Genomic DNA, 6000 nt, shown 5'->3' with positions numbered 1-6000 from the left:
TGGGGTAAGGCTTTTTCATCAGGCGCCCATTACTCATAACCGTCGGTGGACAGGGCCGTTCTCATTGTATTCAACTTGTGCTCTGCGTGCCTGTCCTACGGCAGAAACGAGCGCTGGGCGTGGGTTGCAAAAAGTGGATGGCGCTGTATAAGCCTGATGCCAAACACGAGCTTTTCAGCCTGTCAGAAAATCTAAAAATCATCACGTAAGCTCGTTGCTTCTTTCACCACTCTAACCTAGCCGAACCGAACGTGTGATGCGGATGTGGGAAAGTTACACACCCAAGAGGCACCGCTCAGTATGGTAGAGAAAACTTCCAAACTGCTTCAATGGCACGATCAAGCACACGGCCGCTACCGCTTTGAGTAGTTTGCAAGCACGCTTGCTAGCGTAAAACAGATGCTTGGGAAATGTGGGGAAAAGCGTCCGTCTCCCGTTCGTCCCGTACGCTGCACGAAAGGGACACATCTTGCACTGTCAGTGTGGAGCGTGTGAAGCGAACCGAATAGCTGAAATGTTCCCAGAACTGACCTTACTGCAGCAACGGCAACAAGAGCAAACAAAAGAAAACGAACCCAAAGAAAACGTTCACTAGCCAAACCGAACGACACACTTACACCATCCAGACTTAAAGGCCACCAAAAACCCTGAACCCCTCGCCACATAAGCCAAGTGGTTCACTGGGTGCTATTGTTTGGAAAACTTTCGCCGATCACTACGGCAAAGATTACAGGGGTGAAAATTATGAAAACATGTCCTCGTACTTCTCGTCAGCTCTGCCTTTTCTAACCGCTTTCGAGGTACTTTGAGGATTGTGGGAGGTTGTGACTTTTTTTAAGTATAGTACAAGTCATGATGCCTTCGATGGTCAGTAGTAAACTTTGCCAACCTCGGGGCAGCACTTCCGCAACGTAGCTGATTGGTGGTAGTCTTCTTTGTGTCATTGAAATTTTAAATCCTCGTCAACATCTTCCATTTGACATCCGAAACACTGTACCAAATATGACGGCAATACCTCCCGGTAGCTCTGGTAATACGAAGCCAGTCAATACGGTTGCATGATTGTGGGAGTGAATTTTAGGGATGGTACGACAGGGAAGGAGAAGATCACCCAAGAGTATGCTCTATTCATCCTCCTGGAGATGGAGAACCTGCAGCAAAGCTGCTGACGTGAAGGCTTGGCAGAAATCACTGCTAATGCCTATTAGTGTTGAACACTTTGAAATATCATGCATCAAAAATCTCCTTCACCGTGTGCACGTCCAGCGCTAGAACCAGCGTCTGCCCTTCTGTCTCATACGGAAGAGTAGGGCACAAAAAACCGAGGGAGAAGCGAGCAAATAATAGCTCAACTTCCAGCCAAACGAGTTCCTTCGGGCAGTTGCTACTGTGAGTCTGAAGTATGATAGCGAAAGGATACGAACAGCATTGAAAAGCATTGGAGAGACGGATGCATATTATTTCACATCGAGGCGTGTTTTTTCCCCATCTTGTAGATGCTTTCAGACAAATCAGTGAGAGAGTAAGCTGTAAGGCAGGCAGGGGGTTTGCGTTGCTTGCACACCACTTCCGGCACTGCAGCTTGTCGTCGCATTTCCGATGCAAGCAATGGGTAAATAATGAAACCGACTGTTGTTACATACATTTTTCATAACTCAGCAAATAGTAACGTTCAGCAAATCATGCAACGCATACATCCTTCATATCCTTCTCTGCCGTTACAATGGCGAACGGACGTTCATTCGTTTGTTAGCAATCTTGTCATCTGGTTCTAATCGATGGAGAGAAAAAATCGATTCTGGTAACGTTTGCAGCTAACGGAAGCAAGCCGACCCGACACCGAAGTCAATAAAATCTTACCACAAACTGACCGCAATGGCCTAGGCGCACGCACCACCATCATCACCATCATCTTCACCGGGTCAGCTGAACGCAGGCAGCCGGCACCGGTTGACAGAATTTAATCTCGACTCAAAGAAATCAAATTTACCATGCAAACCTGTGTTCATGTGGATGAAAAGCAATGAACTGTGCCACCGTGCAAGAGTTGCCTGAAGTAGCTTCAGCCTTTGGTTTGATACGAAATTGCAGGTAAGGAAGAAAACACCGTACTGCGTAAGAAATGGGACAGAAGGCTGATCACCCATCCAGTAGCAGAGCAATTGGTGACGTTACACGTAAAATGCATTAATATGATTACGGGTGTGGAAATTGTGTGCATTTGTTTGAGCAAGTCGGTGGGATGTTTGCAGTAGCGAGCAGGCTGGTACGCTTGCAAGGTAAGGAATCAACTAGGCATAAGGTAAGTGAACGATATTTGCCCTTTTGTAGATGACAGAATGCGTGTCGAGGCAAGGTAAGTACATAATAATATGTAGCAAAAAGTGTTGATTTTTGCATATCAAGTGGGAAAATAAAAAGAGCCCTCATGTTATAGCAACATTGCTTTACTGTTGCCACTTGTTTTAAGATTGAAGAGATATTGCGACAATGTTACAGACGATACTCATTTTATGAATATGAGCACAATCATCGTATTGTGATTATGTTGATTAAATAATTGCGAGGTGTATCTTTTTGCATAAAAAAAGCTAATTGCAAGGCGTGTTTTGCACAAATCATTGCAAAACGTGACTGTCACACGAAGGCGTGAATAAAGAATGTTTATTGCGATGCTTCAAACAGTTTCATTTGGTAAAGTTTTATGTCTGTACTGTGTACTTAATCTCATTAATGTGTAATTCGCCTTGCGTATATCACGTAACTACGTGAGGGGGGCGGTTCCATGGTACAGTCATCAACTCGAACGACTCAATAACGTGCCCGTCATGGGTTCAAGCCTGAAATGAACTGTCCCCCCGTTGCAAAGATTGACTATCCGGCTGAGTGGTAATTAATTAAATCTCGAGAGCCCATATAGGCTTCGGCTTTTTGTTTCGAAGCCGATCTACTTTTAGCCTTGTTGGTGCATCTTTCTTTGGAACTTGGAAACGCTTCATCATCAATAAATTATATCAAAAATAATTAAATAACTTGTTAAGATTATTATAAAAATATGAAATAAGTTACAAAATCTGAACGGTACGTTACCAATAATTATATATTATTGTTCCAACATTAAAAATCCTGCTCAACCAGAATTACTCAATATAAATCCCAATATGGCCTAAAAATACTAGTAAAAGAATAAAAATTACATTTAAACATCCACACGTTCTTATTTTTTTTTGTTGATTATTCTTTACCACTACATCTTCAATAAATTATATAGAATGTAATCCAGGGCATAATTCTTGATAGTAATTATCCACACAACCAAAGGCTCAAGAGCTATCATTGCTTTTACATGTTCTGTTTAGCAGCAAACGACGTCGAACGAAATATTTTCACCAAACAATAGTGCCAACGTTAACAACCATCATCAAGCAGCCACAGCGTGAAAGCGAACAAAAAAACCCCACGCGCAAGTAGTATGAGCGCAAAGCATATGCTACAGCCAGCGCCACACGTGAAAAGCTCGTAGTGTCGTAATCATTTTCATCGCCACTTCGGCGAACGATTTCGACCGTAAAAATGCACTCTTACCATTTGCATAATTTATATCTTTATTTAAGCTCGTTAGAATACGGTACCACGCCATCGTCACCGTGCAAAGGGGTACGGTGTGTTAGAAAAGGGGAGAGGGTTTTATTTTGCACCATACACGGTTTTGGAATGAAAGCGCATCTCTTTCACCATCATGCTCCATTACGTGAAAGAAAGAGAGCGTTCAAGGGTAAGCGCAGAAGGGAAAGTCGCGTACGGTGAGTGTGCTGCTGGAAGGGAAATACCTGCAGACGATTTACTTTAGCCCGGATGGATTCAACCGGCCGCCATTGCTTTTCGTCCTTCTTTTTCTTTCTTTTTGTTTGACGGGCGCCCTGCTTCATTCAATTTAAATCTTACGTCGAGTGGATCCTGTCAGCGGTGTGGTGTGGGCGTCGACAGCATCATCATCGCCCTGCTGCACATACGTCTTCCTGCTCCGGTTCTTCCATCGGCCGCCTTGTCGGGGCAGGTCAATCGCCGGATTTCCGTCAAACTTTACCTTGCATTTTGAAACACCTACCTTCCCATCGACATGGTGAGTGAGTGAGTGTGTGTGTGTGTGTGTGTGTGTGTGTGTGTGTGTGTGTGTGTGTGTGTGTGTGGTGTGTGTGTGTGTGTGTGTGTGTGTGTGTGTGTGTGTGTGTGTGTGTGTGTGTGTGTGTGTGTGTGTGTGTGTGTGTGTGTGTGTGTGTGTGTGTGTGTGTGTGTGTGTGTGTGTGTGTGTGTGTGTGTGTGTGTGTGTGTGTGTGTGTGTGTGTGTGTGTGTGTGTGTGTGTGTGATGAATGTGATGGGGAGTTTGCGGTTTGCCGAGCACAAGGATGCCACCGATCGCTTAGCCATGTCAGTGGCTATTTACATATTTCATAAGCTTTAAAACTCACATCGCTATTCGCAGTGTGGTGCCACCGGAAAGGGCAATGCAATCGAAAAAAAGGCAAAATGTAAGATCAAGTAATAAATTCAATTTGTTATGCTGGCTTACCGTTCTGCATATGGCGACATTGCCAGCATCAGCCTTGGAAGATTTTTCACACCGGGAATAATAGGGCAGAAGAAGGATTATGACAAAAAAGAAGAGAATATCAACCACGCCTGGCAGAGTGCAATCCAATTTGCCGTCGATAAAAGTAAAATCATTTTAATTCTTAGTCACACGAAGCAAACAAAAATGGAGCTTTTCGGTTGCTTTGGTTCCTTGAATCTGTTTGCTATGAACTACTAAGGGCCAGGCTGGTGGTACAGTCGTCAACTGGTATGTCTTTACAACATGCGCGTTATGGGTTCAAGCCCCGAAGCCTGACTATCCTGCAATGTGTAATCAGTAAGTCACCAAATGCCACGTCCACTAGTGGCACATACAGGCCTGGACCGACAATGGTTGTTGTGCCAAAGAAAAATAATGAAACTACTGGCCCTAGATAGCTTATTTTCCTTTTCGTGACAGTATTGGTGAGATATTTTCAAATGAAAACTTTATGACAGTGTTTTGCTAGAATCATTGCTAACTAATATTGGGGCCCTTTCCGTTTTAAGTTGGTAGGTTTAAATTTCAACCTGTCAGCTGTTTGCATTTTATAGCAGTTTTCGAGCAGCTATCTAAGTCGGTATAATATAAAGGTGGGCTTATCTCCCAACGTGTATGAATTTAGAAGGTTGATCTTTATCACTTCTGTTTCTGAATGAAGATTTTAAGAGTGTTTAGAGTATTCGTTAAGCCTTTAGAAAGCTTGTTTGATCACAAGTTTTCACCCATCACCCATAAAAAACATGCTATAAGACCACCTGGACTACATACACTTTGATTCCGGATTCCATCACCATGCAAAAAATTTAAACACCACCTTTTTTGGCATTTTTCGAGAAGGTACTCGAATCTAATGCTAGCTGTGATGCTTAAATAATCTAGGCTGAAAATCGCAGGCTAGTTTTGTGTGTGGATTTGTATGCAGTGTTTACATGATTTCAGCCTCCAACTGTCAAATTTCATACAAAAAACTAGCTGGAATCGTGAAGGGCCCCATTATTGTTAACGAAACGCTATTGTACATAATTGTCATTAGTATTACCCTAGGTTTCTTGACACTCTTTCAAAGTGTTTTCCTCCAGTTTCAGAAAAAGTATAACATTTTTAACGACTTATTCAATATTTCTAATTTATGTTTGAAGAATTCTCTGAATTCTTAAGAATATATAACGTGCATTACTCAGGAATAAACTGTAAACTTAGTTACCGTATAGACTCATAAGCTGGTACACAGTTTTTTATGAAAGCCTACAGAGAACATCACCGATGCAGGTTTGGGGGAAAAACGGATTGCATTGAACGGGAAATGATTCAATTCACTCGATCGTGACAAAGGGAATGAACTGAAGCCACTTTTCTGATTAACCCTGAGACGCCGCTTAAAATA

Source organism: Anopheles merus, chromosome 3R (genome assembly GCF_017562075.2).
Source record: "Anopheles merus strain MAF chromosome 3R, AmerM5.1, whole genome shotgun sequence".
In the NCBI taxonomy this organism is placed as follows: domain Eukaryota; kingdom Metazoa; phylum Arthropoda; class Insecta; order Diptera; family Culicidae; genus Anopheles; species Anopheles merus.
This window is presented reverse-complemented; position numbering follows the sequence as displayed.